This window comes from Hoplias malabaricus, chromosome 4, assembly GCF_029633855.1.
Source record: "Hoplias malabaricus isolate fHopMal1 chromosome 4, fHopMal1.hap1, whole genome shotgun sequence".
NCBI classification, from domain to species: domain Eukaryota; kingdom Metazoa; phylum Chordata; class Actinopteri; order Characiformes; family Erythrinidae; genus Hoplias; species Hoplias malabaricus.
Window position 1 is genome coordinate 574744 of NC_089803.1, and position 24721 is coordinate 599464.

Below are 24721 nucleotides of genomic sequence, written 5' to 3' on the forward strand. Positions count from 1 at the left end.
GGCTTACACCAGAAGAGAGGTTTCACCGTCAAGACAACGGTTTATGCATGTACTGTAGCGCAGCTGAGTACGTTCTTCGTCAGTGTTCAGCTCGGCCACGCAAATATCAAGCACCTCTCCCTGGAAAGCACGCGACACCTCCACAGACAAACTTGGTGAGTACCATCACAAAGGGACTCGTTTCGAGGTCATTCACTATTCCAGTGGACATTCACTGCTCTCAGGCTTGTTCTTCTATATTTCCAGCATTGATTGATTCGGGAGCAGAAGGAAACTTCATTACTGCGGCTGTGGTGAAAGACTTGAAGATTCCTCTTATTTCCATGGAGCGATCTCTACAAATATCAGCTATTGATGGAGACCCTCTAGGAACTGGTTTGGTGTCCCAAATGATCCTGCTCCTGTACTGTTAGAGACCAGTGCTTTGCATAAAGAAAAGATTAGTTTCTTTGTTATAGACTCATCAGACTACCCTGTAATTTTGGGCTTACCTTGGTTAGTGAAACATAATTCTGTTATCTCTTGGTCCAAAAAGGAGATTTTGTCTTGGTCACTGCACTATTTTAAGCATTGTCTTTCCAGACCACAGATCAATATTCATTCCACTTCTATTGAGAGCCCTGAGACTAGTATCCGGTGCGATATTCCTCATGAATATAGAGACATTAGTGAGGTCTTCAGCAAAGTCAAGGCCATGTCACTTCCCCCGCATCGTTCATACGATTGTACCATAGACCTCATAGAGGGAGCTAATCTTCCTAAAGCTCGGATTTATCCACTTACACAAACGGAAAATCAAGCTATGGAGGAGTACATAAAGGAAGCCTTACAACAGGGTTTTATTCGTCCCTCTACTTCACCAGTATCGGCGGGATTTTTCTTTGTCGAGAAAAAAGATGGGGGTTTGAGACCCTGCATTGACTATAGAGGCTTAAACCAAATAACCAAGAGATTTACATACCCTTTACCCTTAGTGCCTGAAGCCTTGGAACAAATTAGAGGAGCAAGGGTCTTTACTAAACTAGACCTCCGTAGCGCTTATAATCTAATAAGAATTAAGGAGGGAGATGAATGGAAGACAGCTTTTTCAACTAGCAATGGACATTATGAGTACCTAGTAATGCCTTTTGGTCTGGCAATCGCGCCTTCGGTCTTCCAATCGTTTATTAATGATGTTCTGAGAGATATGCTGGGAAAGTTTGTTATCGCATATTTAGACGACTCACCGGACATTAAGACACATGTTCAACAGGTTCGTCAAGTTCTCCATAGATTACTAGACAATCAGTTATATGTAAAAAGAGAAAAATGTGAGTTCCATGTACCCAGAATATCTTTCCTGGGATATATAATAAGTAATCAAGGCGTAGTCATGGATGACAACAAGGTGGACGCTGTTATGAACTGGCCAGTTCCCACTAATATAAAGGGTCTTCAAAGCTTTTTGGGGTTCACTAACTTTTACCGCCGTTTTATTAGAGATTATAGCACAATAGCGGCTCCTTTGACCTCATTACTTAAAGGGTCCCCTAGAAAACTCCAATGGAACAGTTCTGCTGTCACTGCCTTCCAAAAGCTTAAAGAGGCTTTTACTACAGCACCCATCCTTCATCATCTAAATCCGAAGATGCCTTTCGTGGTGGAAGTAGATGTGTCCGATGTCAGGATTGGAGCGGTTCTCTCCCAACGTTCAGAAAGTGATAAGAAACTACATCCCATAGCCTTTTATTCCCATAAATTAACGTCTACGGAGAGGAACTACGGTATAGGGGACAGGGAATTATTAGCCATTAAATTGGCTCTCGAGGAATGGCGTTATTGGTTGGAGGGGTCACTACATCCATTCCTAGTATTAATGGATCATAAGAACTTAGAATGCTTACGTAATGCAAAAAGACTCAATCCCCGTCAAGCTCGTTGGTCTCTTTTTTTTTTTTCACGTTATCAATTTACCATTACTTACCGCCCGGGTTCACGTAATACTAAAGCTGATACTCTGTCTAGACAATTTGTCATGGAAGAGGACTTGGAGAAACAGACGGAAGAAATACTGCCACCCGGAGTGGTAGTAGCTGCAGTTAGATGGGAGATTGATGATAGAATTGATAAGGCATTAGAAACCACGAATATTCCTTCTCAGTGCCCCGTCAACAAGAAATATGTCCCTATGGAATTCCAAAATTATTTAATCACTTGGGCTCATTCTTCAATTTCCTCTGGTCATCCAGGAGAGAAGTGTACTCAGGAACTTGTAAAAGCTAGGTATTGGTGGGAGAACATGTCAGTTGATATTCACCTTGTTGTTGCATCTTGTTCAGTTTGCGCACAATGCAAGACACCAAAGACTTTGCCTGCCGGGAAATTGCATCCATTACCTGTTCCTAACCGTCCCTGGTCTCACATCGCAATTGACTTTATCACTGATTTACCTATTTCACAGCAATTCACCACTATCTTAACGGTGGTAGATAGATTCTCCAGAGCGGTGAGGTTTATTCCATTTTCTCAGATTCCTACAGCCTTCGAAACTGCAGAAGTTTTGTTCAATTATGTGTTCAGACTGTTTGGAATTCCGGAAGATATTGTATCAGACCGTGGTCCACAGTTTACTTCCCAGGTTTGGTCCGCATTTTTTGAACATTTAGGGGTCAATGTAAGCTTAACTTCTGGTTACCATCCTCAGTCCAATGGACAATGTGAAAGGGTTAACCAGGAATTGGGTAAATTTCTTAGATTATATTGCCACAAGAACCAAACAGAATGGGTTCGTTTCCTCCCTTGGGCCAAAATGGCACAAAATTCCCTGGTTAACTCCACAACAGGTATCACACCATTTGAATGTGTTTTGGGTTATCAACCTCCGATCATGCCTTGGACAGCGGTGACTACTGAAGTTCCAGCTGTGGACAGCTGGATGAAAAGAAGTGAACAGGTATGGGAACTTACTCATCAGCATATCGAAAGAGTGATAGAAAGATATAAAGACTTTGCTGATCGTCATAGAAAGGAGACTCCAATCTATCATCCGGGAGATCGGGTCTGGCTTTCTACAAGGGACTTCAGATCTGAAGGCGGTTGTAAAAAATTGACTTCCAAATATATTGGTCCGTTTAAGATTATTGAAAGAATCAATGATGTTACATATAAGTTGGACTTACCTAAACAATATAAGGTTTCTAGATCTTTTCATGTGTCCCTTTTAAAGCCTGTGGTTCCAGGTCCGTTGGACGAAGCGATACCAGGTGAGACACCTCCGCCTCCGGTGTTCATGGATGGTGATCCGTTGTACCAGGTTCGTGGTTTGCTGGATTCCAGGAGGAGGAGTGGTCAACTGGAATACCTGGTAGACTGGGAGGGTTATGGTCCAGAGGAGAGGAGTTGGGTTCCTGCCAAGGATGTTCTGGATCCTGCTTTAGTTTTAGAGTTTCACCATCTCCACCCTGACAAACCAGCCCCTCGTCCTAGAGGACGCCCCAGGTCTCAACCACTTGGCTCGGGCAGGGTGCCTACTGCTCGACGTTCTGGGAGTCGTCGTGGGAGGACTTCTTCAGGTCAACGCTCTCTTGACTCAGGTGGTTCAGGAAGCTTACCTGTTCGCTCCGGTGCGAGTCGTCCTGTTCGACCTCGTCCTTCAACTACGCCGGACTCCGGGGGGGGGGGGGGGGTACTGTCACGCCTGTATCTGCGGACGCCTCGCTTCCTCCCTCAGTTCAGGACACTCTACCACTTGAGTCTGGGAAAGACTCAGAGAACGTCAACTCCCATGATTCAGCTGATGGTCACCTGACATCACCAACCAATAGAACTCCTCTCACACGTTCCAAGTCACCTGAGTTCTAATTCACAGCTGTTTCGGTTTTAGCTCAATCACTCACTCACCATATAAACCCGGACTCTTGCCTTCACCCTTTGCGAAGTATTGCTAACCCATGTTACTTACCGAGCGAACCTTATCTCTGAAAGCCTACCCGTGTATGACCCTTGCTTACGTTTCACTTGACTCTGTGTTTTTGATTACGGACTGTTCCTGGTTACTACGTTGTGTTTCTGACCCTAGCCTGTCCCTCACTATTCTTTGGATTGCCCCTTTTGCTGTAATTGCTTTCTCTTTACGGTGTGCTTTGCACATCCCTAAAGTAAATCTCTTTTTGTTAAACACCCGCGAGCGTCTCTCTTGTTTACCAAGCCAGACAGTACGGAACAGATACTGTATGTTCTGCACCTTTTGCTTATTGCATTTCTGGCAAGATGCCTTTTGTTGCCTTGTACTTGTGTAATTACAATAAAGTTGAATCCAATCTAATCTATATAGAGCTCCAGTGAACATCTACCCAATTACTCTATTTTATTAATACAGTAGAACCCTGGAAGTTGACGGTAATCTGTTCCGGAACTTGCGTCGACAACGTATGTGGTTGAGTTCCAAAGTGAATTTCCCCATAAGAAATAACTGAAAACCGATTAATTGGTTCTCGACTAGGGTGACCAGATCTGAGATGGTGAAAAAGAGGAGACGTCTCTGGAGGGGGGTGGGTGATGAGCTCTCGACCCTCGCTGCCATTGTATGCTTAGCTGAACCTTTGTGTGCTTTTAGGTCCTTTACACCTTTATTTGCTACACAAAACATGGGGGTTTCTTTTTTAATTCATACGAGAACTTACATTTACATTTCGTCATAGCTGCTCAAGATGAGGGTAGGTACATGAGCTTTGCCTGACATAAACAAGGACTACTGATGTGCAGACTGATCAATTAAAGGTTTACAGAGAAGGTTATCGATCAATAACGGTAGCTCTACAGTCAGACCGTCCAATCAGAAGATTTTAGGCTACTTCAACACTCCCCCTTCTCACTCAAGCGAACCAAACGAGTAGGGGAGGGTGGGACTAGTTTATGAACGAAACGCTTCTCGAAATTCTATGTAAGCTCTAGAAAAACAAAACCCTTGTAAAATTCTTCCCGGACATTTTTTAAGTCTAAAAAAGAGGACATGTCTGGTCACCCTACTCTCGACCATCAATTTTTTACCATAAATTTCCATTTCCCTACAAAAATGATCAACATTTACACTCTTAGGTAAGTAATACTGTATATTTCTCATGTATCTTTCTTGGGACCCACCTTTGTTATTGTGTTTTTTAGCCTGCTAAAAAAACGTCACAAAAACACATAAAATATGCAAAAACTTGGAGCACAACCTCAAAAAGCTTCCAACCTTGAGGAATGACACCGTAAACTGACGCCAAGTAGCGTCAGTTAAGCTCAACAAGAACGGCGTTTGTTTACAAAAGTCGCGTGGGTCAGGTTGGGTTCCGAGTTTTAGGGTCGACCTCCAAGTCGAAATTCTCCCGACATTTGGCGTCAACTTCTAGTTAGGTCGGTGGTTCTACTGTATATAATTAATTATATATTAGTCTTTCCATGGATGATCGTAGCAGCAACTGTATTCATCATTCAGGAACACTACTGCTTTTAATTCAAATGGTCTTGCAGCCTGTTGTTTTAAACATAACATTTGCAAAGCACTGCATTTAAATTAGTGCTCACTGAAATGAAGATGATGAAGGAGTCTTAGGCAAAGAAGTTTTATGACGAAGAATTTTTAGAGCACTTCATGCTTCCTGCTGCTGATCAAATTTATGGCGATGCAGATTTAATTTTCCAACAGGACTTGGCACCTGCACACAGTGCCAAAGCTACCCGTACCTGGTTTAAGGACCATGGTATCCCTGTTCTTAATTGGTCAGCAAACTCACCTGACCGTTACCCCATAGAAAATCGATGGGGTATTGTGAAGAGGAAGTTGCAATCCACTAGACCCAACAATGCAGAAGAGCTGAGAGCCACTATCAGAGCAAGCTGGTCTCTCATAACAACTGAGCAGTGCCACAGACTGATTGACTCCATGCCACACTGCATTGCTGCAGTAACTGAGCGGTGCAGTTTCAGTACCAGACCATAACAAGGCTGATAAGGATGCTCTCGATCATACTCCTGTAGCATTTGCTGAGAATTTTTGGTGACATGCCAAATTTCCTCATTCCTAATGATGTGGTCCGTGTGCCCAGGTGAGATCATCACTGATGTGAACACAGAGGAATTGGAAGGTTTTCACTCTCTCCACCTCTCTCACCTATGTACAAGGGTGTGTATAGGTCCTGCCTCCTCCTTGGATCCAAAATCATTTCCTTAGTCTTGTCTGTATTCAAGAAGAAATTGTTCATTGTTCAGGATTGTCATCGAACCAGTCCACCAGCTACCTCTCTCCTGTACGCTGTCTCTTCCCCACCAGTGATCAGTCCAATGACTTGTACATCAGCAAACTTGATGATACTGGTGTTGCTCTGGGAGGCCACGCAGTCATACGTGAAGAGTGTGTACAGTAGGGGGCTCAGCACACAGCCCTGGGGATCCCAGTGCTAACAGTTGTTTTACTGGATGTGTGGCTGCCAATTCTGACTGACTGGGGTCTGTCTGTCAGGAAGTTCAGCACCCAATTGCAGAGGGTGGGTGTCAGTCCAAGGGTGAGAAGCTTTTCTGCCAGTTTGGTTGGAATGACCGTGTTGAATACTGAGCTGTAGTCGATGAACAGCATTCTCACATATGTGTCCTTGCGCTCCAGGTGTGTGAGGACTGTGTGAATGGCAGTGTTGACTGCATCGTCAGTGGATCTATTATGATGGTATGCTTACTGTAGAAGGTCTAGGGTGTCAGGAATAGTCTCCTGGATGTGACTCATGACCGTCCTCTTGAAGCACTTCATCACAATTGGGGTCAGTGCAACTGGGCGATAGTCATTCAAGCAGGTTCGACACTTTTTTTACGGAGGGGGACAATGGTGGTGGTCTTGAAACAGGAGGGTGCAAGTTTGTGCAAGGGACAGGCCAGCCTGCTCTGATCAGCAAACCTTGAATGCACGCCCGAGGATGTTGCCAGCTGCCTTCCATGGGTTTATTCTCTTCAGAGCCTTGTACACATCCACTGATGTCACAGCATGCGATGTGAACTTATTTAGTTAGTCTGGTGATATACTGTGGCTGGTTGTGACCTCTTCACTCCTCTGTTGATAGCCTGTGATGTGTCTCAGTCCTTGCCACATGCGCCAGGAGTCCACAGAGATGTAGCATCCCCCAGCTTCAGCCTGTACTATCCCTTGGCTTGTCTGAAAGATCTACACAAATTGTATCTGGCCCTTTTGTAGTCTTTAGTGTTTGCCTGAGAATAATGCAATGGAGCGAGCACATAGCATGGACCTAACATCACAGTTTATCCAAGGTTTCTGGTTGGTATAAGTTCTGCAGTGCTATGTGGAAATAATGGTTTCTGTGCAGGTGCTGATGTAGTTGCTTACTCTAGAGGCATAGTCCTCCAAGTCCACAGTACAGTGGTCTCTTAGAGCAACAGTTCTGAACACCTCCCAGGTTGTACTGTCAAAGCAGTCCTGAAGCATCAGATCAGTTTCTTCATTCCACACTTCGATAGTGTATGCTGGGTAGAGGAACATGGAGATGTGGTCAGACTACCAAAATGCAGCCGAGCCACAGGCTTTTAGCCAACCCTCACATTGTTATAGACTTAGAGAGCTATAGAGAATGTTGTTCTCCCTCATCAGAAAGCTCACATTCTGGTGGTATTTGGGGAGAACAGTCGTCAGGTTGCTGTAGTTGAAATTGCTGATGACAATAAACACTGCATTGGGGTGTGCAGTCTTGTGTTTACTGATTGCATTTTGCAGCAACCCCAGCGCTGTCGCAGAGTTTGCATGGGGCAGAATGTAAACAGCCAGGATAGCAACACAGCGCTGAACTCTCTCGGCAGATAAAATGGTCTGCATTTCACCATCAGCAGTTCCAAGTCAGTTGGACAGTGTTTTTTGACAGTCTCTGTGTCTTAACACCACCAGTTGTTTATGAAGGTTGTCCCGGACGCAGCTGTGCAGTCTGTGCAGTGAATGGAGTGCATTTGAAGCTGGATCGCTGAGTCCGGCATGCTGTCTTATCTGGAGCAACTTACAAAAGTGCTTTGTGGTGAGTTTTTTTTTTTATACCTGCGAGTACAAATAGATTAGAGTCTAAATTCCCTTGTGCTCAGACACTGCCAAAAGAGGAGCTAGTGCTGATATTAGAAAGAAAAATAAATTATTATCAGTACTAAAAAATACCTTGTAAGTGTTAATACATGTTTGCATCTTAAAATAAGATAAAGTAAAGAATAGGTGCAAATACAATTTATTTCAACAATAATTAGTGCTCACTCCACAAATGGTACAGGTTAATCATGATCTGTAATTCTAGAACTACAAAGTGCTCCAGTGTGGTAAATGGAGCTGATCAAATGGGTGGTTAGTTCCAGTATTATGTAGACTGTCATCATTAAATATGAATGTCTATTTGTTGGTGTGATTGATTGAAATCATCAACTTCTGTGTTCCTTTCAGTTGTACCCACAAAAATCAGGGTCATGGTGGATCACTGGGTGCAAGGCAGGAACACACCCTGAAGGGGTCCATACAGGGACACCTTCAGGTCCCTGTACATTCACACCTATGAACACTTTTGAATCTCCAATCCACCTACCAACGTGTTTTGGAGCATGGGAGGAAACCCACGTGGACACAAGGAGAACACACCAAACTCCCCACAGCCTGGAGCGGGACTCGAACCCACAACCTCCAGGTCCCTGTATGTAATATTGCCTTCCATGTAATATTGTTACTCATCTCATCTTATTTTGTTTAATGACTTGAGACAAAATTAAGGATATGAAAGAAAAAAATTCCATTGAAGTTAGAGGCATTTGGTATCATTTGGCTGTGTGTTGCCATGGTAGCATAAACAGCAATCTGTTCTCCAGTGACAGAGAGCTGTCAGTCACACGGTCATTAGTATTGGGTGTACTGCTGGTTGTACAGTGATGTTTCTGACGACAAAAACTCTTCCCACACTCTGAACAGTGATACGGTTTCTCTCCTGTGTGAATGCGCTGGTGTGTTTAGAGACTACCCTGATCAGTAAAACTCTTTCCACACTCTGAACAATGATACGGTTTCTCTCCTGTGTGAATGCGCTGGTGTTTTTGGAGACAACTCTGTTGAGTAAAACTCTTCCCACACTCTGAACAATGATACGGTTTTTCTCCTGTGTGAATGCGCTGGTGTTTTTGGAGACTACATTGTTGAGTAAAACTCTTCCCACACTCTGAACAGTGATACGGTTTCTCTCCTGTGTGAATGCGCTGGTGTTTTAGGAGATGACCCTGGTCAGTAAAACTCTTCCCACACTCTGAACAGTGATACGGTTTCTCTCCTGTGTGAATGCGCTGGTGTGTTTGGAGACTACCCTGATCAGTAAAACTCTTCCCACATTCTGAACAGTAATAAGGTTTAGGGGATAGGATTAAGGTTATTTTTTAAGGGTTTTAGGATTAAGGTTCTAGTTTTTTAGATAATCCCAAATAACTAAAGTTCCCGATCTCCACGGCCACCAGTCCATCAGGAAACTCCCAATGGTCCAGTGCCTGTGTTGTGCACTGGCCTATCCACTGTCATCAATCACCAAACATACCATTACATTCTCTCCAATTCCTGCACAGAGTTATGAAATAATCCTTTTTTGTTCATTCAGGCCCCCTGGGTGCATCGATCCCAGTTTATCTATCCATTCTTTTTCTTTTTTCTTTCTGGTATTGAGGGACCATAGAGTACAGTACTCCAGTCCCATTACCCTAAGAGATTACGATCCATGTCTAAGAAAGTGTCTAACCAGCAGGGTCTGAGCCTCTTTTCCGTGTCTCACATTGTACCTATGTTGGTACATGCGGGTGGCCAAGCTGTTTTTAGTCTCCCCCACATGTTGTACATTACACTTTTTACAGTAAATTAAATAGACACAATTGGAGATGTCCGGTTTTAGAGATGGCCAAATGGAAAATAACATTTTAGTGTTTGGATTGGAGATCCAACGTTTAGACTCGAATTCTGCAATATTACGTTTAGTTTTGGCCTCCCATAATAGAGGTAATTTAGTTCGTACCAATAAGTCCTTTAAATTTTTATTTTTACAGTAGGCAGAGATTACCCTGTGATCATTAAGCACTCCCTCAGACGTGGTGAAATTGATAAAATTATCTTTTAATTTTATATTGAGATCCACACTCCCTTTTGAGAAAGTGGTGATCAGTGGAATCATCTCTGTGGTTTCTTCCTCTTTTCTGGACAGATAACCCTCAAGGCACCTCCGAAGAAATGAACGCGAATACCCGCGTCCTCTGAGGGCCCGAAACAGGATCCTTTTTGCAGTCCAAAAATCCTCCTCCTGAGTGCAGATTCTGTGGAACCTCAGGAGTTGGGATTTCACAATTCCCCCAAACGTTTGTTTAGGGTGATAGCTGGACTTAAATAAGAGGGTATGTGTATCTGTTTCTATAAAGTAGACCTTAACATGAAGTTTATTAATTATTCAGGAAATCATTCCCTTTATAAGTTAGTGTCCAAAAAATTGACCTCTGTCTTATTTAAAGTATATTTAATCTTAATTGATCGATTAAATTGATTAAGATGACCTGTAAATTGTATGAATTCCTCTTCTGCTCCAGACCAAACACCCCAGATGTCATCAAGAAATCTATAATAATATAGAGGCTTGGTGTGCCATGCAGCAAGTGCCGCTTCCTCCCATCGAGCCATAAAGATATTGGCGTATGAGGGGGCAAACCTCTTCCCCATCGCAGTACCCTTGACCTGTAGGTAAAATTTAGAATCAAATTCGAAATCATTTTTAGTTAAATTTATTTCCAGTAATTTTAATAATAGGTCATCAGGTATAGTTTTGTCAGGGTACTGCGTGAACCACTCCTTGACTGCCTCCAGTCCCGCTGGAGTCTCTATATTAGTATAGAGGCTATCTATATCCACGGTGAATAGGAAGCAGTCAGGTGGAAGGTAGATGTTTTTTATCTTATTTATGAAGTTATAAGTATCTTTAATGTAGGGTGTAGGGTGTCTGGTACTAATTGGGTTCAGGAAATACTCTATGTATTCTGCTGTGGCATAAGTCTCACTGCCACAGTCAGATACGATGGGTCGGCCCGGTGGCATTTCAAAAGGAACACTCCATGATTGAGGGTCCTTATGGATTTTAGGAAGGAGATAAAAGAACCTCTGGCGAGGATTGTCAGGGCCCTTCAGGTAGTTTTCCTGTTTTTTGTTAATATATCCTCCCTCCCTTAATTCTGCCAAAATACCGTGAACCTCCGGGACTGTCTTTAGGAATATGGGTTCAGAGAGCTTCTTATAATAATTCTCCTGGTGTAATTGTCTCTCTGCTTCCCTCACATAGGCGTCCCTATCCATGATCACCGTGACGCTTCCCTTATCAGCAGGTTTGATGACCAGGGATGCATCAGGGCGAAGCTGTCCCAGAGCCTGTCATTCCTCTCTATCTAGGTTCGAAACTTCCCTGTAAGTCCAAGGCAAGTTTTTCACCGCATATCTATCTGCTCTAATAATCTTTCTCACTGTGTTAGGTACCTGAGACAGTTTAAGAGTCCATGTGGATTTTGGAGTGAATGGAGAGGCCTCTGACCCATGATCAAATCTAAAGTAAGAGGCTAATAGCAGCCTTCTATGGTATTGTTGTATATCTAAATTAATTTGTTTTTTCATGTTAAGGTCTATTTTAGGAGTGGGTACAAATGTTAAGCCCTTGTTTAAAAGTCTAATTTGACCTTTAGTGGGGGTAAAGTGTTTCGAGAGGTTTAAAACCTCCTCCCCTCTTTTTAGACCCTTTTTCAGGTTCACAGGGCTGTGCAGTTTAGGTGGTTGACCCAATGATCCAGCATGGCCCTGGCACAATCCGGTGTCCAGTGAATTTTGTCCGGTTTAATCTTAAACTGGGCTGCTGGTGATAGAGGAAGGTGAGGCATATTTTTTATAATGTGTCTATTCATGCCAGTTAAATTATGTGGTTCCTCTAATTTCAAGGTTCTGGAGAAATTAATCAAAGGGATCCAGATAGCGGCATCCGTAAATTTCTCTTCTGCTACCTTTAACGCCCGCTGGATCTGTTTAACAGCTGTCTCCCTATATTTTTGCGTACGATGGTTAATGCCAAATGAGAGAAAAACTGTTTCTACTCTGTTATGGATTTCAGTCCTCTTAATTATGCTCTCCGCATGCCTAAATGTAGCTCCTGGATAGCTGTCAATTTGAATATTTTCATAAGGGTGTTCAGTGATTCTGGCCAATTTAGAATCACTCAAGATGCACACGGGTTTCCGAGCATTAAGTTTCCAGGTAGTCATTTTATTATTTGTAGAGACATGTCTGATAGGCTTAAAGGCTCTCTGAATGTATCACCACCGGTTCAATGGGGGGGGTCCGGCAAGAGGCTCACCTCTCGTTCCTCCCTAGGAGCACTGCCTAAGGGATCAACTGGTGAAATAACCTCCTCTAGTTTATTTCCTCTAATCCTCCCCATTGGAGTGAGCAGTATTTCGGTACTTAATTCAGAGTCACTCTTCTAGTACTATTACCCTCGGGTCCTCCTCGGGTCCCTGGGTGTGTACTGGAGTGCTGTTCTCTGCGTGTACCTCCACCATAGCTGGTGACAAGCACAAGGCCTCCATCCGCGGCTCCTCAATAAGCCGCGGGGTCTCTTGTGTATCGGCATAAGGCAAAATCTGAATTAACTCCAGACAGTCCTCTGAATGGGCGACAGCTGGATTTTTCATTTCAGGTTCTCCTCTCTTGATATTCCTTTTAGATTGTTTTCTAGGTGGAAGAGGTGGTAGTGCCAGAGGAAAAGGGGTTAAAGGTCCCCATGGTGCGCCCTGTGGTGAAGGAGTGCTCACACGTGAGGGTAAGGGAGGAAAATCCTCCTCATTTACAGGAAAAACCTCCACTGAGGCAACATTTACCTCCTGTGTCTCCCCCACAATCTCTTGTGTGCTTTTTTCTAGTGTGGAGACAATCTTTTCCACACTAATAATTGCACTCTCCATATATTTCTTAGGGTACCTTTTATGGTACCACCTAGTGGCGACCCCTAGTGCCTCTTTTCCATCCTGCACCCGTTTTTCTCAGTTTAGCGACTACCTGCTTGATGTGTGTTTGGTAATGCTCAGTGAGAATTAGCTGTGTAGTGTATGCCCAATTTCTGGCATTTCCCTCCAATAAGAGTCTGGTCTGAGGTGTTAAATTTGCTGGCTTTACCACCTCCGAAAGGTAAGCTGTAAGTCTGGAGAAGGTTGGGGGCTCTGGATTAGCGTTAGCCGCAACCTTCTCCATGTGGTGATAGGACCGTATCAAACCAAACAAACTCCTCACGAGAATCTTTTATATCTGGGGCTGTTTTTATTCTGTGTATTTGTTTGTGGGTTCACAGGATTTGAGTTTGTGTTTTGCTTGTTGTGTTTTTTTTATTATTTTTGCGTTTGGTTTTTTTTGTTTTGTTTTGTGTTTTACAGGTGTGTTACCTTGTTTACCGCTCATGTTTGGCAGTGTCGGAGCACTGAGGTTTTTTTTCCAGGTACGTATTGGGTTTCGTTCCTGGTGTTTCGAAAAATTTACATTATTCCCACGGATGGGAAAATGTGGGTAGTAATATCTATTTAAATTTAAAGGTCCCCGGACCCTCGTGACCTCGGGCAAAAAGGGCCGATAGTCACGTACCTCAGGTCTTCTGTACTGAGACCTGGGCTTGGGTCCACCGTCAGGCCGGAAAGCACGCACATCGGGTCTGATCCAGTGATAACGGGGCTCCCCCTCGGAAGACCTCATCCAAAATCGAGGTTCCTGTTTTTGGAATTGAAAATTAGAATTGGTTCTGTATTGAAACATTTTTAATTTTGGGTTACAAGTCTGTTTAGTTGGAACATTTCGGTTATTTAAATTATAAACCTTCTTCAGGCACAGACTTGTAGATAAACGAGAAATTTGTTAATCCAATTAAAGGGTCTATCCAAAGAAAAATAATTTTATTTTTAAAGGTAGTGTAAGTCAATACACTTAGCTCAAATATTATGAAAAGCGTAAAGAGAATTGATTAGAAAGTGAAAAAAGACGATAGAATCCTTCCCAAATAGGGAGAGATATTTTAAAGATAAAGTTTATGGTCTGTCTCTTCCTAAATAGGAAAAGACAGGTAGAAAAAAAAAATGTATATGTCTTTTGAAAGGAGATTCAAATAATGCTCCTTACCCAGTGAAAAAGGAATGAGCTTTTCCCCAAATAGGGAAAAAATTATTTAAATCCTCCAAATAAAATCAGATCTTGAAATAAAATGAAATATTCGTAATAAAGTGTAGAGCTGGAGCTCTAAAAAGAGCGTCTGTGGTCTTGTCTCCGTGGAGAGAATGAGGAGTAGATCACTGTCTGTCTGGGTCTCTCTCTGAGAGCGAGTCTGGTTGTGGAATGAGAGTCCTGCTCAGCTCCTTTTGTAATCTCTGCTGCAGGACCGCCCCCCAGTGACCGTTAGGATTTTTAAATAATGCACTTTTTCTGTTTCTGCAGAAAAGGCTCTTTTTTCACCTAATCTTTTCTCTTTTTAATGAAAAAACATTAACTAAAAAATGGAAGACCTATAAAAATAATACTAAAATGTTTTTAAAGTAAAAAATAAAATATTAATTTAGGATAAAATACTATACTTATTTAATTAGAACTGTATTGTTTTTTAAAGGTCCAAATACTAATTTACTCTTTTAAAGGATAAAAGTTTTAAGTCTGTTAAGTATATAAATTTTAGTTTTTATGCAATGCCAATTGTGAATTAACCCATTAAGTATTCTATTTTTATATTTTTCTGTTCAATTTTTTCCTTAAAGGTTTTGTGTTCTGGATTCAGGTAAGTGTTTTAATATTTTACTAAATATCCATCCTCCATTATCTGTAACCGTTTATCCAATTTAGGGTCGCAGGGGGTCCAGAGCCTACCTGGAATCATCGGGCGCAAGGCGGGAATACACCCTGGAGGGGACGCCAGTCCTTCACAGGGCTTTACTAAATATATTATTTATTTATTTATTTTTTATATTTTTAAAAAAGGATATGCCCAATGTGTTTAAATTTTACTCTTTGATATTTTTTCTCTCCCTGAAGGAAAAGATGGTATTCTTCCGCGATATAATAACTGTGGATGGCACTGGCTGGATTAGGGTCTTTAAAATTAAGAACTATGGCCAAAAGGGACTAAACCTTATGAATTTAGGGACTAGGGTGAAGCCTAGGTTTAAGGGTTTTAGTATTGGGGGTATGGTTAGGTTTAGGGGTTTTAGGATTTAGGTCTATGACTATAGGGGAATAAAACTATATTAATAATTTAACCCTCGACTTACCAACGAGGTTCTTAAGGATAGGGTAAAGATTAAGTTTTAGGTGTGGGATAAAGGTTAGGTTTAGGTGTGGGTTTAGGGAATGGGGTTAAGGTTAGGTTTAGGAGATGAGGTTAAAGTTAGGTTTAGGGGTAAGGTTAGGTTTAGGGGATGGGGTTAAGGTTAGGTTTAGGGTAAGGTTAAGGTTAGGTTTAGGAGTGGGTTTATCTCCTGTGTGAATGCGCTGAGGTATTCTGAGACTAAACTGGTGAGTAAAACTCTTCCCACACTCTGAACAGTGATACGGTTTCTCTCCTGTGTGAATGCGTTGGTGTGTTTTGAGACTTCCCTGGTGAGTAAAACTCTTCCCACACTCCAAACACTGATTCTGTCATTCTGTCAAATGTGTGAGTGTGGATTGTAGCCAAGGATATTTCCTGAGAACTGGAGCTACTACCTTCCATATCCTCACATTTGATCCCTCCTGATTTCAACTTTGTGATAAATTCCACTTGGGAACTTTTCCTGATTAATGTGTGGAAAATCTGTAGAACTGTCTTGCACAAGAGAAGCCGGACAGAATATCCAAGTAGAGACTTTTCTTTTCTGGAAGACAAAAAGAAACAGATTAAAATAGTCAAATTCACTCTCTCCTGATTGTCTATTGGTTTGATTGGGGCAGCTCTGTCCTAATGGTTAATGTAGCAGGTTTGGATTTGTAATGTCACTGGCTCAATTCCCATTAGCAGGAAATGAAGGAACAGCACTCTCTCCTTCAGCATCATACACAGTTGCACAGTTATTTATAAATAGTGTATAAAAGCCTCATTCTGATCTTTATTCATATAGCATAAAAAATAGCCCAAGCTCAGCTGATCTACGGCATCATTGGCTAAATGTCGTCATTGGCCATCAAGAATCTAGCCTAATATGGGTTATACTCAGCAAACAGAGTGTTGGAACCTGCCGCTTAGCCAATTTTCTTATAACACTCTGTAAAGGAAGCAATGGAACATGTGGCTCAGATGTAGAAATGTGGTGTATTTCTGAATCCACTGTAAAATTTAGTTCAACTCTCAGATAAAAGCCATTGTTTTTAAAGAGCACGGAAATATTAAGTGCTGAATTAGTTAATATTCCCATGTGTCTAAACACATATCCAAAATTAATGTTGATGCAGATATTCAGTAAGCACCGAGCACAGCTGTTTATTCTCAGTTAATCAGTGAACAAGTTAGAGGACAGAGATCTTTTTATATTCTTCGGAGGCTGAGATTCATGTTTCACATAATCTTGCTTTGCAAATATTTACACATATATGTAAATTGCATTTGAACAAACCACATTAACACAGAGGTTCAGTTAACATTCTGTAGACCACTGAGGTCGTGTCGTGATGCTGTAGATCAAACTTGATACAAATGAAAGGAACATTACGTTTCTTCTACTGAAACATTGAGACAATGTTACTTTTTATACACACATTTACAATAAATAAATAAATAAATTCAGGCTTGTTGACAAACAATGTAACATGTCCAGGTGCTGATCAAATAAAGCTTTACATGAGTGAATGTAATGGCGATTACCATAATAAACCACAGTTTAAAAGAGGCTCTAGTCCCGTTTGTTCACCTCAAGCCTGGATACAAAATTAAATATTGTTGGGCACAGAGGCAATACAGGTTCGGTATTGCTTACAGATGTTGCAGCTGGGCATGTAGATCATAGCATGTAGACCTGTACAGTCATAGGTTCCTGAAGCTGGGGACCAAGCATTCCCACAGACGCAGGTGGAAAATAAATAAATAAATAACCTAGCATTGCAGTCTTACTTTACAAATATTTGTGAAAGAATGTGTGATTCTAAAGAGCTCACTGAGTTTGAACCTGGTAGTGTAAAAGAGGACCACTTTTACAAGTCAGTTCATTAAATTTCTTCCCTCCTAGATATTCCATGATTGGTATTATTAAGTGGAAGCATTTGTGGAAAATGTTTGGGGAAGGTCATTTTTTTGGTGCCAGCACGCCTTGCCATACTGCACAAAGCAAGGTCTATAAAAGGCATGGCTGTTCAAGTTCAAGTTCAAGAAGTTTATTGTCATTTCAGCAGTATACAGTGTTTACAGTACACAGTGAAACGAAATAGCGTTCCTCCAGGACCAAGGTGCTACATAAGACAATACACAACATTAAAGTGCAACTAGTGCAAAGATAGTGCAGACATAAAACAGTGCATACACATTAAAGTGCAAAAGATATGGCTAAGAAAATACAAAACAATGTCCATACAGTACAATACAATACAATGCAATACAAGACAATACAATACCATAAGTACGGAGGGGGTGAGGGAGAGAGACACTGCAATTTAAAGTGTATTTGTGCTGTGTTATGGTGAGTGCGTGATGGGCCCAAGTGCAAAACTATTTTATTTAATTTTTTGTTTGTTTGTGTGTGAATCTTATAGGTGGTTCATGGAGAAAGGGAAGTGCTTGTGTATATATAATTTTTTTTTCTTTTTTTTTTTTGGTTTTTCCAAATCAGAAATAATGATTAATTTTGATTTGTTTAGTAATGTTTTCCTGTGATATTGAGTCATTAATAGGGATTTTGACTGCTACATTTATGTCCTTATATTCCTATATTCTTAAATAAATATAATGTAATTTTTGTGAGGCTTTTATATTCTTTGTTGTTGGCAACACAGGGCTACCAGTAATATCCTTTCATGTAAAAGGGTTACAGATTAAAGATGTTCTACATTTTGAAGCTAAGAAAAAAAACACTCTGAATTGGGTGCAATTATTAACAGTTCAAAATCATGAATTGCTCAGATCTGGTATAAATTAACTGACCATAATGACTGACCAGACTCGGACCAGCACATTAAGTGTTGGACCCTGTGGGACAGATATGGGCCGACCTGTCATTTAGTGAGTGCAGTGTGTGGCACTTGGCACAGATGTGAGCCGAGCATTTGGGTGGGAATCAGACCTAGATTCAAATCAATGCCAAGCAGATGAGACAAAGTCTGTGTGGTACAAAACGGCTAGAGTGTGTTTTTTTGTTTTCTCGGCTTCTGCAGTAAAACAAGGTATAAATGGTGTACTATCAGCTTGTTAAGTTAGTTTGTCACAGGGTCGGTGTACATGGAGACGTAATCGGGTGCTAATAGTTTTAGCATGTTTGTTGGTCAGCAAACGGCTAGAGGTTAATGCATTGGTGAGTGGCTGTGGTAATAAAATAGTTAGGTTTGTGCGTGAGGGGGAATGTTTTCAAGAAAATCCACAAGCTAGATCGGGTGAAGCGTGTGACTGGACATTCAGATTACTGGAAATGCACTGTAAAGACGCTATTGTGATTGTTGGTGAAGTTCACATGAAACTGGTGGCACTGAGCGTGCATTAACGGGGCCAGTGAGACTAGGTACAGTCCAAGTCACCAGGAAATCCAGTGTGAATTTACAGTTGTTCATGGTGGCAACTCTCATTTTCCCTGCATTAATATACTCACTGAGAGTGTCAGCTGCTGTGGTTGCCATAGAGACTGCATGTGTGCTCTATTATTTTTCACTTGAAGAAATTTATCACAGTAAATAAGCTAAAGCCACCGAGTTTCACGTAGAAAAAATGACTTATTGTAAAAATTAGAAATGGGTCTATTTGGCACAAATAAAATACAAGGGTTAAATTTTCAGTAGTCATGGGCAAGGTTAACACTGTTTTAGGATTCTTTAGCCCCCAATTATTTCTACATTTCTCTGTCTTCAGATAGCCATTGTCTATTGATCTATATTAGTTTCTTGGCAGAATACACACACATAGTGTTGCCAACCAACCTGTAAATTACGGAATCATCCTGTATTTGTACACTAAAGAGTGCGTTCTGTTTTGAACCGATACGGGACTCCTTTTGTTTCGTATTTTTGAGGTCTCACTGATATGGCAAGGGACAAATTCTCCACTGCTCCTAAACAGAGAACGCGCTTTTCATTGGTCATGACCTATATTTATCCAATCATCAGCCAAATTTATCTGTCAGCACTGAGTCCTGGAGAATTAATTTCATATATGCCATTATCCCGCTATGATGGCTATTGGTTTAATTAATGTCTGACAACAGAAATGTTTTATCTGATTACCTACATTCAAAAATGATATACATGTACAATCTGGTCCACCAACCTCTGTATTCCATATTTAGATTTCAGAAATTGGGCAAATTTATGCACACGATTAGGTGTAGTGTGTTTCCTGACTGTGTTATTTCAAAACAAAAATAAAACAAAATCATTAATTGAGTACCTGTTAAAATCTTTAATTAATCAAATTGAAAAAGCAACTGATGCACTAGTTAAAATAGCATTAGGCAGCTGAGGAAACCTGATTATTGATGAAGGTAAAAGAAGCCTGCTGAAAAAGCCTGTTATAATGTTCATGATTTAAACACTGCAGTATTTAGGGCAGACTGAATTGATGTTCATGTTCTTTCCTAACATTATAGCTGTATATTTTACAAATTATACAAATAATTACATATAATAAGTTAATAGTTGTTGACTACTCATTTTTGTTTTTCTACCCAAAGACAGGTATTTATTTATTTATTTTTGGTAAAGGCAGCAGCTAGTTGTGGCTTTGCTTAATGTGTACCACATCAAAGATATCTGCTGCAATACCAGACACCCTTTGTTATAGCTAAGCTCCCCCAGTCATAAATCTCTAGTGACAGCCCTGGCAGTAATACAATGAAAATATGCAACACCAGTGGCAAGTATGTGTTATGGTATTACTACATCATAAAACATGACTTTCTTAAAAGTAATGTAACATGAAATCATTTCAAGCCCTAAGTCATGGCTAGAGAAATAAGAAAATGAAGCATTTTAATATTAAAACATAGGTAATAAAGTCATCATAATTGTTAATATTCATTGTAATTACTGCACTTATTACTGAACTTCCCTGAAGGAGACTTCCCAAGGGGTTAATAAAGTTCTATCATATTTAGGAAGCCCAGAATGGATAAATGAGGTTTCTAATAATTAAAATATTAAAAAGTCAGTATAACAATGTCAATGTCAACTTACTGCAACAGCAAAATTTTGTTGCACTGAATGACAGCTATTTTACTTTATCAGATTCTAGTTATCCCAGTGGTTAGCCAAAGCTAACACTGACCTTAGCTTGAAGCCATTTCTACATATGTTCACATTTAAATGTTAATAATCTTGTTTGTATACAAATGTAACTTCAATAGTAGGTTTTGTGTGTTGTACTGAACGACGCTCAATTTTGTTATATAATGTAATACACTTTGTGTGTGTGCTGAAGGGTCCCCATGGGTCTTCCTTTGTTGTTACAATAGATTACATGACTGCAGTAACTTGATCTCTTTATTAACGTTGTACTGAAGGACAACTGAATATTAGGAAAATGGGGACTGAAAATTTCTTGAATATTATTAACATTAAAAAGCAAAACTCATGGATTTGTCACACATTATATTTCCACAATTATACCAAAGCAGTATGTTTTAAGCTTTACTTAATTTTTTTTAATGTTTTATACTTTGAAAAGGTATGACATTTCTGCTGAATGACATTTTGGGGTTTTCCAAGGATATTATTATATTTTGTTTTTTCAAAAATCATATTTTCTGTAAAAATTACTTTAAGTTTCAATAAACATGTACAAATGGAGTTGATTGAAGGTACATCCATTTATATTAATATATTTTTGTAATATTTATCAAGTCGGGGCACTAAAAACTTACGCCTCATCTTTGACCAACAAACGATGTGTGAAAGTCTCTCTGATTTTTATCTTCAGTAAAACGCTGTATAAACGGTGTGTAAAAGTCTCTCTGATCGTTATCTTTAGTAAGATACGGCATAAACGGTGTGTAAAAGTCTCTCTGATCGTTATCTTTAGTAAAACACGGCATAAACGGTGTGTAAAAGTCTCTCTGATCGTTATCTTTAGTAAAACACGGTATAAACGGTGTGTAAATTCTCTCTGATCGTTATCTTTAGTAAAACACGGTATAACCGGTGTGTAAAATCCACATGTGTATGTCCATCAGACAGTGCTAAAACATATTAAAGGCTATCGTATTTATTTTTGTATGTTCCTCTAACATTGTTCTGTCTTGCAGTCCATGCATATATAAACCTGATAATGGGTGACCCTAAGATCAGTGACCTCAGAAACAGTCTGTAAGTATAATTTTATTGTTGTTTCACATATATATTTTTGTATGAAAGTAGCCTTCTTTTGCTTTGATGACAGAGTTGCACACTCTCTGCCTTCTCTCAATCAGCTTCATGAGGTCGTCACCTGGAACGGTTTTCAGTGAACAGCTATGGGCTTGTCAAGAGTTATTTTGCACAGACCACTGGCCTCTTTTGTAAGAGGTCTGCCTGGGGCGAGACTGCCTGCTAAGCCACCCCCAGTCACTAGAGGGAGACAGAGACACTCTTAATTTGGGGTCAATTTGTTCCACCTGGGCTACTCCTACTTAAGGGAAGCCAACACAGACCTCAGTGCTCAGTCTTGGGTTTCTCCTTTCAGAGTGCCGTGCAAGTCTGGCCGGTAATTTGGTAAAGGCTCTTGAGTTTTCTCCTGGGTCTCTCTACCCTCTTCTCCTCCACCAGAGCTTTCCCTCTGGTTTTTCTCTTGGGATTCAATATTTTCTTTTCTTTACCATTTTTTGGTGTAAATAAATAATTAGAAATAAGTTGTGTTCTATCTTAAATTTTTTTGTCTCATCTTGTCCTTCCCTTTTCAAATCAAATCAAATCAAATTTATTTATATAGTGCTTTTCACAACTGATGTTGTCACAAAGCAGCTTCACAGAATTCCAGTAAGACAAAGATTTGACATGAAATGCAAAAACAAATGTAAAACCCTCTGTTGGTGGCTTACCCTGTTTCAATCCACCCCTGGGTGAGCTGCCACATTACATCTTTATAATTAATTTGACTTTAAATCTGATTATTTAATTATTAAGATACTTTAACATAATTTCCTGTTTGCTGAACTAACAACCACCTCTTTGGTATGACTGTCATTTGGTGTCTCTAATCACTTTTCCAGTTCATTCTCTCTTTTTTAAAGTGGGAAAGTGCCTATAGTACAAGCCCTTGGAGGTTTTTGTATTTTCTCTGCACCATTTTCTTCATTGTATTTTTTCATATTTGTTTACTCCAATGTTCAAATTTATTGTGCATAATATTAATAAGAAAATAGTAATAAAAACAAAGCTAAGAGAGTCGAGAGGAATGTCCTTTCCTTCCCTATTCTTTTACTTCCCTTTGGATTTAATGGGAGTGAGTATCCATTAGGCAGGTCACAACATTTGTCAGTGACAGGGATAAATATTTTTTCCTAATAAAATTAGCCCATGTCTTTTGTGCATTGGAATGATCACCTTGCTGAAAAAAAAAATAAATACAATTTTATTTGATGATTTCCATGAAGTACTGGGAATAGGCTTAGTGATTTCCAATTGGGTTCCAATCAGGTTACTGTAAAATAACACAAGAAACCAATAGAATCATAACTGTTTACCCAAAAGGAACAATATGCTGTAGATATAAGAATTTTAAATTTCCTATACTTCAAAAATGTTGATACTTTTTGACTATGTAATAAAATGTCATCTCCCATTTACGTGTCCATCACAAGTTTGAGAAAGACTGAGTTATTAAACAAACCCCACATCAAGCACCAGATTCTAATCTTTAACTATCACTATGATAAATTATCTTTATCTTCAGAAAATCCCTTAGGGCTGAGTCCAGGCTGTAGGGCAGAGGACTAATGTGCAATGTTTTGTTTTCCTCAACACTGTTACTCAGAATGGTTTAGTTTCCACATAGCTAATGATTTTCTTTATGTTGCTCATAAAGTTACTTTTCCTACAACCATTATAAAATTACCTGCAGGACCACACTGAACTTATTGAATGCCCCTCTATGTGTAAAAGTTACATTTCATCTCATTTTTCAGTAAGATAAACAATGAAAGATAGTCGGTGCATAAAAATTCACAATTTATTAATTAAAATGAATTAAAGTTATTTGAAATTGTTTGTTCTGTCGTACAATAGAATCCTTCTGTCTACAGAAGGACATCACAAAGCACCTGTCAAGGAAGAACAAATTTTATTTTGCTTTTCCAATGTCAATACCACACACAACTGCAGTGCACCTTAAGTGGTATCTAGCTGCAGTTTTTACATCAACGACTGCAGTGTATGTGAACAGTACAATCTGGCTGCATTTTTTACATCAACAGCTGCAGTGTATGTAAATAGTACAATTTGGCCGCATTTCTACATCAACTGTAGTGTATGTGAACAGTACAATCTAGCTGCAGTGTATGTGAACAGTACATTTTGGCCGCATTTCTACATCAACGCTGCAGTTTTACATTAAGAGGTCTTTTTTTTTTTTTTTTTTTTTTTTAAATGTGTGAAGTGTTCCTTTGCTTCTCTGTTGTAATGCAGTTGTAAATTTAAATGTTTCACATCTTTCCATGTTCTTTTCTGCAAAGCATGCTCTGCCTTGATGAACTTTAAGCAGTCATCTTTACCAGGAAAATTCTTTAAAGCACGATATTTTGCAAGGCGTCGCCACACTGCCTCCTTCTCTTGGTTTGTCCATGGCTGCCTGGGTCGAGCTGCGCATTTATGACCTAGAATATAAACAAGAGGAATATATACTGAATTTGTTGGTTTTAAAACACCCAATTTATAAAGATAAATAAATAAAACAAAACAAAAAACAAACACTTGTTACACTGTAAATTAAATCAGTGAAAAAATGTCAACTAAAAACTCATTCATTTTAACTTCAAGTCAAAAATAAATTATTCAAATGGGAAAGAATTCATATAAAAACCATAATAGAATATTTTTGCCTATTGTAGGCCCCAAAGGTCAAATTTTTTTTGCATTTCGGAGTGGATTTCAGAGTGTGGCAGACACTTATAGCAAACATTTATTTATGCATGAATAGATTTTCAGCATGACAGGTACTGAAGAGCCAAGCGGCTCGCGACTTCAGTGGTCGCTGAGGTAAAAACTTGGGTGTGGGAGGAGTTTGGTGAGGACATATCCTGGAGGGTGCGTGGGAGTCTACATGTATTTTGTGGATTTGGAGAAGGCATTCGACTGTGTCCCTCGGGATAATCTGTGGGGGGTGCACTGGGAGTTTGGGGTACTGGGCTCTTTGCTATGAGCCATCTAGTCCCTGTATAAACAGAGCAGGAGTCTGGTTCCTATGGCTGGCAGTAAGTCAGACTGGTTTCCAGTCGGAGTTGGACTCCATCAGGGCTGCCCGTTGTCACCGGTTCTGTTCAAAATTTTTATGGACAGAATTTCTCGCCGTAGCCAAGTGGCGGA

At 40.2% G+C, this 24721-nt stretch overlaps 1 pseudogene; it reads right to left on the reverse strand.

Annotated features, from left to right (window-relative positions):
- Positions 1-7303: 7303 nt before the first annotated feature.
- Positions 7304-24721, reverse strand: part of LOC136694064 (zinc finger protein 286A-like) — a 57456-nt pseudogene continuing 40038 nt past the window's right edge.